Source organism: Loxodonta africana, chromosome 16 (genome assembly GCF_030014295.1).
Source record: "Loxodonta africana isolate mLoxAfr1 chromosome 16, mLoxAfr1.hap2, whole genome shotgun sequence".
Lineage (NCBI taxonomy): Eukaryota > Metazoa > Chordata > Mammalia > Proboscidea > Elephantidae > Loxodonta > Loxodonta africana.
In genome coordinates this window covers 39,636,503-39,649,785 of record NC_087357.1, presented here as the reverse complement: position 1 = coordinate 39,649,785, position 13,283 = coordinate 39,636,503, and positions in this window count along the sequence as shown.

Here is a 13,283-nt window from a genome sequence, read left to right as displayed (position 1 = left end):
TTTAAGATACATATAACTTAAAGAGTTTCTTAAGGTTGGGAAGTCCCAGAGCTGGTGTGGCAGTCACCTCTTCTTTGAGCATCTGAAAAGCCTTTTTACATTCCGGGCTTCAGGTCAAGGGTTGGGCTTCTTCTCCCTTCAAGGCCTCATGCAAGGCTTTAGCTATTACTCCATAATTTGGGATCCATATCTGGCAAAACCCACTCATACCTAAGAATCCCCAGAGATGTTCCCTGGTAGTGGGCTCAGGGATATCGAGGATAAGCTTCTTTTGCCCAGGATCTAGCATTCTTTTTCCCTCAGTAATGATAAACCCCTGATATTTAACTTAGGGTTGGGATAGCTGAGCCTTTTTAGGGGAAACGTGATATCTCCGTTCATCCAGGAATCTTAACGTCCTTACAGCGTCCTCCCTGGAATCTTGTCAGGTCGGGCTTGCAATCAGTAGGTCGTCCACATATTGGACCACCGTGCTGTTCTCAATTCTCCTCCCAAAGCGTTTCCAAACAGGTGAGGGCTGTCCCCAAATCCTGTGGGAGGCGAGTGCAGCAGAGTTGAGCGGTCTCAGCTGTATGAGGGTCTCGCCATTCAAAAGCAAATAGGAACTGGGAATCAACATGCAGGGGGATATAGAAGAAGACTTCTTCCAAATCTAACACAGTGAATACTTTTGGTCCCCCAGAATTTGGGAGATTAGAGTGTAGGGGTTGGGGACCATAGGATGAATAGGAATCACAGCCTCATTGACCACCCACAGGCCCTGCACAAACCTGTATATTTCATCTGATTTCTTTACAAGTAAGATGGGAGTGTTACAGGGGGACTCACAAGGAACCAAAATTTTATGTGCCTGGAAGTGGTTTACTAAAGGTTTCAACCCTATTAAAGGCTCCAATTTTATAGGATACTGTGTTTTCCAAGGGCAAGGAAATCCTGGCTTTAATTGGATTTTTACAGGGGGTATATTACCTGCTAAACCCACGCTGCTAATATCCCATACTGGTTGGCCCACCTCATCGCTGAGAGGCAAAGTTTGTTTTAGTTCCTGATCACCAGCCGTACCTGCCACCATCAGCAGTGGGTGGATATCTTCTGCAGGGCCCCAAAACACCTGAGTCTCCAGTTGGCAAATAAGGTCTTGCCCCAGTAAAGGGTCTGGGCATTCAGGGATAAAAAGGAGAGAGTGGGCTCCTTGCCACTCTCCCACCTGGCATTTTAGAGGCCGTGTAAAATATTGGGGTTTCGGCTTTCCATCAACCCCAACCACTGAGCTACTTTTAGGGAGAGGTACCATTCCAAATGAGAGAACAGAAAAGGCTGACCCCTTATCCAATAAAAAAAAGGATATCCTTACCTTCCACCTCAAGAGACACCCAAGGAAAGCTTGGAGAGATGATAATCTCACCTGAAGGGGGGACCCACAGGGCGCCGTCAGTAGTCCTGCTGCTAAAGAGCCAGCAAGGGGGATGGTGGTTTGGGGTTCTCGCATCTCCTTCCTTTAGGGAGACGCAGGCACTCACCTTTCCAAAGACGCTCTTCGCTGCAACAGGCACACTGGTTTTGCCCGAGGCTGAGGCTTGTTTTCCCTCTAGCAGTGTGGGGCCCTCCAGTGGAGGTACCGGTGACCACAGCCAAGGGTTTGGCCTGTTGACTTCCTAGGACACGGGTTTGCTTCTCTATTTTCCTATCTTTCCCGGCCTCTCTCTCCTCCTTTTCGCCTCTTCCTCCTGGTCTCGGTTATCGAAGACCTTGGTAGCCTCTTCCTCCAGTCTAAAGACTGGGGTCTTGGGTCCCGCTTCAGGTTTTGTAACTTTCTCCTAATATCTGGTGCAGCCTGGGTGATAAATGCATGTGCCAAAACTACCTTCCCTTCGGAACTCTCCCAATCTGTACGGGTGAATTTCTTAAAACCCTCTGTCAGTCTTCCTAAGAAAACTGCAGGATTCTCCTCGCTGCCTTGAGTGATTTCTTTAATTTTATCATAATTTACAGCCTTTTTGATTCTTCTTGCCATCCCTTGTAGAATGCACGCTAACGTGTTTTAGATTTTCTTGACTGGCCCTAGTATTTGGATCCCACCTTGGCTCCCCTGGAGGAATAGCTTCGTCCACTAGGGGAAGTTGCGGATTAGACCGTTGCATTTCATCTGCCACCTCGCAGGCTCGGGCTAAAATCCTGAATTTCTCTTCATCATTACAGCATCGGGTTAAAATGACCATGACATCTCTCCAGGTTAGGGAGAAATTTAAGCTCAGCTTTTCAAACTCTTTTCTGAACCTCTGGGGGTTCTCTGATCAGGATCCCAGTTGTTCCGTACATTGGCTTATATCCTGCATAGAGAAGGGAACATGGACTTTAATAGCGGTTCCTATTCCATTGGGGACTTCTCTCAAGGGGCACAGTATAGGGGCTGCTGGTTTAAGGACCTCCTCCAAAGGAGGGTATAATTTATGGCCTGATGTAAGTCCCATTGGAAATGAGGCATAAGTGGGTGGGGCCTGAGCGTCTGAGGGCACTGTGACCGGCCTTGTCTCTGGCTCCACAGTGGTCAGGCCTGGTTGCGGGGGGCGGGGGGGGGGTTGGAATGAAAAGGATATCCAGGAGATCTTCTTCCTGGCCAGTGGATTTATTTAGGAGCACCGTAGGAGGACACCTGTTGGGATATCCTAAATTACACTTTTTTCTAAGTTTCTTGTCTTGTACAAGCCCGTGAAGGCTTGTACATAGGGAATTTCAATGGTCTTCTCTTCCCTTTGGCAAAAAAAAAAAGAATACTCAATTGAAGGATGGTGTTAAACGACAGAGAGCCAGAGGCCAGCCACTTTTCTTGGTACCCCAGTTCATTCTAGGGACAATCCTGAGTGCAATATTTAATAAGTTTTTTCTTCCTTAACCCATCTAACTGATAGGGCCCCCACTTCCTTGAAAGACAGCCCAAGGGGGTGTCCTGGGGAATGCTGGGATTATTTCCCATGGTGATAAAGTTTATGCCCTACTAGCAATTGATATGAGGGCAAAGGGGGAAGTCCACGGGATCGGGCATCCTGTTGGATATAGGAGCATTCTCAATCCCAGTGTCCCCAGTGACAAAGCAACCCTAACAATTTTGTAGCAGCCAAATCTTTTTTTTTTTTTTTAATTTTTATTGTACTTTAAGTGAAAGTTTACAAATCAAGTAAGTTTCTCACACGAAAACTTATATACAGCTTGCTACACACTCCCAATTACACTCCCATTAATGAGACAGGCTGCTCCCTCTCTCCACTCTCTCTTTTCGTGTCCATTTCACCAGATTCTAACCTCCTCTACCCTCTCATGTCCGTTCCAGACAGGAGATGCCAACATAGTCTCAAGTGTCCACCTGATCCAAGAAGATAACTCCTCACCAGCATCCGTCTCCAAACCATTGTCCAGTCCAATCCCTGTCTGAAGAGTTGGCTTTGGGAATGGTTCCTTTCCTGGGCCAACAGAAGGTGTGGGGACCATGACCACAGGAGTCCTTCTAGTCTCAGTCAGACCATTAAGTCTGATATTTTTATGAGAATTTGGGGTCTGCATCCCACTGCTCTCCTGTTCCTTCAGTGGTTCTCTGTTGAATTCCCTGTCAGGGCGTCATCAGTTGCAGCCAGGCACCATCTACTTCTGTTGGTCTCAGGCTGATGTAGTCTCTGGTTTATGTGGCCCTTTCTGTCTCTTGGGCTTGTGATTACCTTGTGTCCTTGGTGTTCTCCATTCTCCTTTGGTCCAGGTGGGTTGAGACCAATTGATGCATCTTAGATAGCCACTTGCTAGCGTTTGAGATCCCAGATGCCAATCTCCAAAGTGGGTTGCAGAATATTTTCTTAATAGATTTTATTATGCTGATTGACTTAGATGTCCCCTGAAACCATGGTCCCCAAACCCCCACCCCTGCTATGCTGGCCTTCAAAGCATTCAGTTTATTCAGGAGACTTCTTTGCATTTGGTTGAGTCCCGTTGTGCTGACCTTGCATGTACTGTGTGTTGTCTTTCCCGTCACCTAAAGTAGTTCTTATCTACTATCTAATTAGTGAATATCCCTATCTCACCCTCCCTCCCTTCGCCCTCAAGTAACCAACAAAGAATACTTTCTTCTCTGATTAAACTATTTGTAGAGTTCTTATAACAGTGGTGTAACATGATATTTGTCCTTTTGCAACTGACTAGTTTCACTCAGCATAGTGCCTTCCAGACTCCTCCATATTGTGAAATGTTTCACAGATTCATCACTGTTCTTTACCAAGGCGAGTATTCCATTGTGTGAATATACCATAATTTATTTATCCATTCATCTGTTGACGGGCACCTTGGTTGCTTCCATCTTTTTGCTATTGCAAACAGTGCTGCAATAAACATGGGTGTGCATGTATCTGTTCTTGTAAAGGGCTCTTATTTCTCAAGGATATGTTCCAAGGAGTGGGATTTCTGGATCATATGGTAGTTCTATTTCTAGCTTTTCAAGGAAGTGCCAAATGGATTTCCAACTGGTTGCACCATTGTACATTCCCACCAGCAGTGTATAAGTGTTCCAATGTCTCCACAGCCTCTCAAACATTTACTATTTTGTGCTTTTGGATTAATGTTAACCTTGTTGGAGTGAGATGAAATCTCATTGTAGTCTTGATTTGCATTTCTCTAATGGTAATGATCGTGAGCATTTCCTCATATATCTGTTAGCTACCTGAACGTCTTCTGTAGTAAAGTGTCTGTTCATATCTTTTGCCCATTTTTTCATCATGTGATTTGTCTTCTTGTAGTTGAGTTTCTGCAGTATCATGTAGATTTTAGAGATCAGGCGCTGATCGGAAATGTCATAGCTAAAAACCTTTTCCCAGTCTGTAGGTAATCTTTTTACATTTTTGGTGAAGTCTTTGAATGAGCATAGGTGTTTGATTTTTAGGAGCTCCCAGTTATTTAGTTTTTCCTCTGCATTGTTAGTAATGTTTTGTGTACTTTTTATGCCATGTATTAGGGCTCCTAACGTTGTCCTTATTCTTGATTCCTTGATCTTTATCATTTTAGATTTTATTTTTAGGTCTTTGATCCATTTTGAGCTCATTTTGTGCATGGAGTGAGGTATGGGTCTTGTTTCATTTTTTTGCAGATGGATATCCAGTTATGCCAGCACCATTTGTTAAGAAGACTGTCCTTTCCCCCATTTAACTGTTTTGGTGCCTTTGTCAAATATCAATTGCTCATATGTGGATGGATTTATGTCTGGATTCTCAATTCTGTTGCATTGGTCTATGTATCTATTGTTGTACCACTACCAGGCTGTTTTGACTACTATGACAGTGTAATAGGTTCCAAAATCAGGTAAAGTAAGGCCTCCCACTTTGTTCTTCTTTTTCAGTAATGCTTTACTTCTCTGGGGCCTCTTTCCCTTCCACATGAAGTTGGTCATCTGTTTCTCCAACTCATTAAAAAATATCTTTGGAATTTGGATCAGAATTGCATTAAATCTGTAGATCTCTCTTATTAGAATAGACATTTTTATAATATGAAGTCTTCCTATCCATGAGCAAGGTATGCTTTTCCATTTATGTAGGTCTCTTTTGGTTTCTTGCGGAAGTGTTTTGTAGTTCTTTTGTATAAGTCTTTTACATCTCTGGTAAGATTTATTCCGAAGTATTTTCTCTTCTTGGGGGCTACTGTAAATGACATTGACTTGGTGATTTCCTCTTCGATGTTCTTTTTGTTGGTGTAGAGGAATCCAACTGATTTTTGTATGTTTATCTTGTATCCTGCTGCTCTGCTGAACTCTTCTATGAGTTTGAGTGGTTTTCTTGAGGATTCTTTAGGGTTTTCTGTGTATAAGATCATGTCACCTACAAACAGAGATATTTTTACTTCTTTCTTGTCAGTCTGGACACCCTTTATCTCTTTATTTTGCCTAATTGCTCTGGCTGGGACCTCCAGCACAATGTTGAATAAGAGTGGTGATAAAGGGCATCCTTGTCTGGTTCCTGATCTCAAGCAGAATACTTTCGGGCTCTCTCCATTTAGGATGATGTTGACTATTGCCTTTGTATAAATGCCCTTTATTATGTTGAGGAATTTTCCTTCTGTTCCTATTTTGCTAAGAGTTTTTATCATGAATGGGTGTTGAACTTTGTCCAATGCCTTTTCTGCATCAATTGATAAAATCATGTGATTCTTGTCTTTTGTTTATTTACATGATAGATTACATTTCTAATGTTGAATCATTAGATGCATGGTGTGAGTCCCACTTGGTCATGGTGAACTTTTTTTTTTGGTATGTTGTTGAATTCTATTGGCTAGAATTTTGTCGAGGATTTTTACATCTGTGTTCATGAGGGATATATGTCTGGAATTTTCTCCTTTTGTGATGTCTTTACTTGGTTTTGGTATCAGGGATAAGGTGGCTTCATAGAATGAGTTTGGGAGTATTTCATCCTCTTCTATGCTTTGAAATACCTTTAGTAGTAGTGGTGTTAACTCTTCTCTGAAAGTTTGATAGAAATCTGCAGTGAAGCCATCTGGGTCAGGGCTTTTTTTTTTGTTGGGAGTTTTTTGATTAACTTTTCAAATTCTTCTTTTCTTAAGGGTCTATTTAGTTGTTCTACCTCTGTTTGTGTTAGTGTAGGTAGGTAGTGTGTTTCTAGGAATTCATGCATTTCTTCTAGGTTTTCGAATTTGTTAGAATACAATTTTTCATAGTAATTTGATACGATTCTTTTAATATCAGTTGGGTCTGTTGTAATATTGCCCATCTCATTTTTATTCGGGTTATTTGCCTCCTCTCTTCATTTTCTTTTGTCACTTTAGCCTTTGGTTTATCAATTTAGTTGATTTTCTCAAAGGACCAGCTTTTGGTCTTGTTAATTCTTGCATTTGTTTTTCTGTTTCCTATTTCATTTAGTTATGCTCTCATTTTTATTATTTATTTTCTTCTAGTGCCTGACGGTTTCTTTTGTTGCTCTCTTTCTATTCGTTCAAGTTGCAGGGATAATTCTTTGATTTTGGCCCTTTCTTCTTTTTGTATGTGTACATTTATTGATATAAATTGACCTCTGAGCACTGCTTTAGCTGTGCCAAAAAGGTTCTGATAGGAAGTGGTTTCATTCTCATTGGATTCTATGAATTTCTTTATTCCATCCTTAATGTCTTTTATAATCCAGTCTCTTTTGAGCAGGGTATTGTTCCGTTTCCAAGTGTTTGATTTCTTTTCCCTGCTTTTTCTGTTATTGTTTTCCACTTTTATGGCCTTATGGTCAGAGAAGATGCTTTGTAATATTTCAACGTTTTGGATTCTGCTAAGGCTTGCTTTATGATCTAATACGTAATCTATTGTAGAGAATGTTCCATGTGCACTAGAAAAGAAATTATACTTGGTTGCTGTTGGGTGGAGTGTTCTGTAGATGTCTATGAGGTCACATTGGTTTATTGTGGCATTTAGATCTTCCATGTCTTTATTGAGCTTCTTTCTTGATATCCTGTCCTTCACCAAAAGTGGTGTGTTGAAGTCTCCTACTATTATTGTGGAGCGGTCTATCTCACTTTTTAATGCTGATAGATTTGTTTTATTATCTTGCAGCCCTGTCATTGGGTGCATCAATATTTAATATGGTTATATCTTCTTGGTATATTGTCCCTTTAATCATTATATAGTGTCCTTCCTTATCTTTTATGATGGATTTAACTTTAAAGTCTATTTTGTCAGAAATTAATATTGTAACTCCTGCTCTTTTTTGATTGATGCTTGCTTGATATATTTTTTCCATCCTTTGAGTTTTAGTTTGTTTGCGTCTCTAAGTCTAAGGCATGTCTGTTGTAGGCAACAGATGGATGGATCTTTTCTTAATCCATTCTGCCACTCTCTGTCTCTTTATTGGTGCATTTAGTCCATTTACATTCAGTGTAATTATGGATAGGTGTGGATTTAGTGCTAACATTTTGATGTCTTTTTGTGCGTGTGTTCTTGACAGTTTCTTCTTCCCATTAATTTTATGTGCTGAGTAGATTATATATTCTCCATTCCTCATATTCATTGTCGTTTATTTTTTTTCTGCTGAGTCTGTATTTTTTTCTTGTATTTTATGTTGATGTGTAGGATAGTTTGTCTCCTTTGTGGTTACCTTATTATTTACCCCTAATTTCCTAAATTTAAACCTAACTTTTATTTCATCGTATCACCTTAACTTCCTCTCCTTATGGAGGATCTATGCCTAGATTTCTTAGTCCCTCTTTATTGTTTTAATGTTGTCTTCTTTTACATAATAACGTCACTTTTACCCTGTTTTGAACTTTTTGTTTGTTCGTTTTTACCTTGATTTATTTTTTGATTTCCATGTCTGTGTTGACTTCTGATTGCTCTGCCTAGTGTTTTAGTCTTGGTTTGATACCTGATATTATTGATTTTCTAACCAAAGTACTCCCTTTACTGTTTCTTGTAGTTTTGGTTTGGTTTATATGAATTCTCTAAACTTTTATTTACCTGGAAATGTCCTAATTTCGCCTTGACACTTGAGAGATAGTTTTGCTGTATATATGATTCTTGGCTGGCAATTTTTTTCCTTCAGTTTTTTATATAAGTCATCCCATTGTCATCTTGCCTGCATGGTTTCTACAATACTCCAAATATTTTAATTGAAACAGGCCAGTGATTGTGAGAATAGTGCCTTGACATGGCCTATGGAGGGTCAGACAATTTTCTATTTAATCCAGGACCAAGTCTGACCACACTTGGCTCCGGCACGAGTCACTGAACAGTGGCAATCGACAAGATGCCTGATCAAACAGGCGAAGGTTAAATAGAAGGTCCCTGGCTGGATCCAAGAGGTGTTGAGGAGACACACAGAAACAGCACCCCAGGTCTTCACACTGTGATTGGGAGACCCTCTTAAGGAAAGACACAAGGGGAGTCGATAAAAGAAGAGGACAGAGTTGAGAGAAATAAGAGTGATTCAAGAAGGCCAAACACCAACAAATTCTGCCCTTCAGGATGAGGTCAGTCCAACACCTAGGAGTTAGAGGACTTTTCCCTAGGACTTAACAGAAAGTAGGTGTCTATGCCTGGCTCCAAACTGACAGATAAACCATCTGGGACTAACTAAAACCCAAAATCCAAAGTATGAAGAGGGAGAGAAGAAGGAAAAGGAAACCAAAAAAAAAAAAAAAAAAAGGAAAGACAAAGGCGTTCCATAGACCCCAACCCACTCGGAAGCCAGAGTTGTCACTCACCTCAGGAGAGGGCTAGGAGTCAAAATGTTCCTGCGGCCACTTGCCTGGTCCCGATGGTGAGATGGCCTGTCCATTGTCCGCCTGGGCTGGGGCCTCAGTCAGCCATTGTTGCAGTGTCCCATCTGGGATGCCAAGGATGTTACAGTGTGGGACCCATAGACCCCAAAAAGTGAATCATGTCTTGTCCACAAGAAAAGAATTCCTCCGGGAGACTTGGCTGACTTTTGAAAGGAAAGCCTTTATTAGAAAATGAAAGCACCGTGCAGTGGGGCAGCAGCCCAGTGTATAGCACTCTAGCAGGCTACTCCCACACACAAGTCTTTGTCTCGAGCTTTTATTATTTGCTAAGAAAAGGAAGTAGGGTAATAGCAAATCAGCAGCTAAGATTTCAGATAATTCCTTTTTTGGTATAAGCAGTTCCACGTGGCTCTTTCGTTCCTTATCTGCCCACCCGAACTCTGCCAGTAAGTTGGAGTCCATGACAAAGGCTTCTGGGAAGGTTGGCAGCACTTATTATGGGGTGTTGTACCTGCGCAGTTGCTCACTCCCCTGAGTTTGATTCCCAGCTGTGCTGCAGCTCCTTATTACCTCTGCCGGAAGGTCATATAGTGGTTACAGGTGGATGCTCTGCACATGTTCCTAGGACTGGTTCCATCCACCTGCTTTAGGGAAGTGCATCTTAGGTAATTTGAAATTCTAACAGCCTTTTATGGAGCTGTTTTTCCCAATTGTTCCAGGAAACAATTTGGACACAGTCAGATGCTACGGAGTTACTTGTTCTAGCCTACCTGTTTCACTCTGGGAGGTATTTTTGTAACAGTCCTAATTTTTTTTTACAACACATGTTTTAAAAATTAGCATAGCAGCACTTATGAAAATACCTCAGGGTGTAGGGAGGGAAGGACGGGGGCCCTTGGCAAACAAACAAAAAATGCTTATGTGGTTTGCATAAAAATATGGTACCTCAGAGCAATAGTTTCCTGGCTTCATCAATTTTGGTGGCTCTGAAGAAAGGGAACTGTTTACTATTATTATTATTATCTGCTGTCTTGTCAACTCTGACTCAACAGCAGCCTCACAATGGAATAAAATCTTGCCTTGTCCTGCATCATCCTCTTGATCCTGAACATAAGCTCCTTACTTCTAAGGAGCTTTCTGACTGTATTTCTTCCAAGACAGATTGTTACCAGAATAAGGTTCTTGCCTCTGGCCTGTCAAGAATGAACAGGTAAGGCACACAGAATTTTCCATATGAGCAAAGCTTTATTGAAGAGGCTTGCAAGCAGAGATGAGGAGGGCCTGAAGGAATGCTCACCTCCCTTTCACGGAACAAAAAACTCACCTGGGTTTTTAAAAGTCCTTGGGCAGGAAAAGATTCATGTTTATTCACAGGCATAGGCAGGGTTTTCCGGCAAGTAGCCCATTTTGGGTGGGGATAGGTTAACTAAGGTGTGTGAGCAGCAGCTTTCTAAGATGGCTTCTGTCCCTGAGGCCTCTGGGATTCATAACGGGACTTATTATGGGGTGTCACGCCTGCACAGTCTCTCACTCCTCAAGTCCAATCCCCAGCTGCTGCTGCTGCCCCTTACTGCCCCTGGTGGAAGGTCACACAGTGGTCACAGGTGATGTTCTGCACATATCCCTGGGGCTGGTTTTATCCAGCTGCTTCTGTCAGACAACTTTAAAGAAGTTTGCAGGCTGTTTTCTGATACCTTGCCAGATTGTTCTGGGGAATGGCTTTGTTTCTGTGCCCTGGCCCATTTCCTGTTACCTTGTTTGCAGATTTGGGGGGCCCTCTTTTCCCTGTCTTAAGATTGGTTCATTCTTCTGGCAGCCCATGATACATTCAATATTCTTCGCCAACACCATAATTCAAAGTGTCAACTCTTCTTCGGTCTTCTATGTTCATTGTCCAGCTGTTACTTAAAGCAGGTTCTGCTCAGTGTGACTTCTCGTCAATAAAGACACACTGAGCTGAGGAGGCAGGAAGATCGTTTATTGCAAGCATTCAGGCACGGAGCAAGGAGGTGTATCCCTCAAATCAAGCTTCCTGAACAAAGGCAGGCAGAACTTTTTCTACCATCTCTCACAAGAAAGTACATACAAACTTTATAGACTACATATGTTATCATGGCACATAGGTGCAGTAAGACAAATTGCATTTTTTTCTTTGGCATGCATGCTAGCAAAATGAGTTTCACTGGCTTGAGCCACACCCAGAGCTTTGAAGACAATGGATGGGAGGGGCATGTTTCCCTTTGGTCTGAACAGCTCCCAGCTGAGCCACACCCTGCGGAATCACTTCAGGGTTTTGTCTGATAGTGGCTTCATTGGCTGTCACAGTTTTTGCAAGAATAGGAGGCAACTGAAAATATCATGGCTTGGCTCAGGTGCACTTTTGTCCCCACAGTAACATCTTTATTTTTTAACACTTTTAAGAGGTCTTCTGCAGCAAATTTGCCCAATGCAATATGTATAGCCAGTATGCTTCTTAGAAGGGAGGATGGTAGACTTTCTTTGTCGTACATACTTTGGAAATGCTATCCAGAGAGATCAGACCCTAGAGAACATCATATTAGGTAAAGTAGAGGATTAGTGAAAAAGATGAAGACCCTCAACAAAATGGATTGATACTGTGGCTGCAACAATGGGCTCAGACATAGCAACAACAGTGAGATGGCACAGGACTGGTCAGAGTTTCATTCTGTTGCACATGGGGTTGCTATGAGTCAGAACCAACTCGACAGCACCTAATAACAACAACATGTTTATACTTTTTCCATCTTCTTGATTGATTGTCCCTTTTGTTAATATATAATGTCCTGCCTTGTTTCTTCTAACAGTTTTTGATTAAATTCTTTTTCCTGTGATAATCCCCCACATGTCTGTCAGTTTATCATACTGTGGGGGTTGTGTGTTGCTGTGATGCTGAAAGCTATGCCACCGGTATTCAGATACCAGCAGGGTCACCCATGGAGGACAGATTTCAACTGAGCTTCCAGACTAAGACAGACTAGGAAGAAGGACCCAGCAGTCTACTTCTGAAAAGCTTTAGGCAATGAAAACCTTACGAATAGCAGAGGAAGAGTGTCTGATATAGCGCTGGAAGATGAGCTCCCCAGGATGGCAAGCATAACAACGATTGTAAGGATGGCTCAGGACCAGGCAGTGTTTCGTTCTGTTGTACTTAGCATCACCATGAGTCGGTACCGACTCGACGGCATGTAACAACAACAACGTGTGATAATAATATAGCCACACCCACCTCTGTTTTGGTTATAATCTGCTTGGAATATCTTTTTTCCATCTTTTCACTTTTAAACTATTTGAGTCTTTGGATCCAAAGTAAGTCCTTTGTAGACAGCATGTAGATGGATCATGGTTTTTTTAAATCTATTCATCCAATCTTTGCCTTTTAAATAGAGTGTTTAGACCTTTTTACATTTTAACCAATGACTGATAAGGAGGGACTTATTTTGGACATTTTGCAATTCGTTTTCTATCTGTCTTTTATCTTTTATGTTCCAGTTCCTTCTTTTCTGCATAGCCTTACTTAGTACTTAATTGATTTTTTGAGATGTACCATTTTGATTCCCTTCACAATTCCTTTTCTGTGCGTTTTTTTGATATTTTCTTAGTGGCTAACTGGTGGATTACAATTACCATGTTAAACTTATAATAACCTACTTTTAAGCAATACCAGCTTAGATTCAATAGTTTACAAAAGTTCTCAGATACATCTCTGTCCCTCCCTATGTGTATTGTTATTGTCACTATTACATCTTTCTGCATTGTGCCCAGTAAGATAGATTTATAATTCTTGTTTATCCATTTTTCTTTTAAGTTATGTAGGGAAAAAAAAAAGTTACAAATGAGACATAAAATAATAATAATGCTGGCTTTTACACTAACCTGTGTAGTTGCCTTCACCAGTATTCTTTATTTCTTTTTACTACTTCAAGTTACTGCCTAGTGCTCTTTTCATTTCAGTCAGAATGGCCCTCAGCTGTTGCTTATGTGTGATTGTCTTAATTTCTTCTTCGTTCTGGAAGGATAGTTTC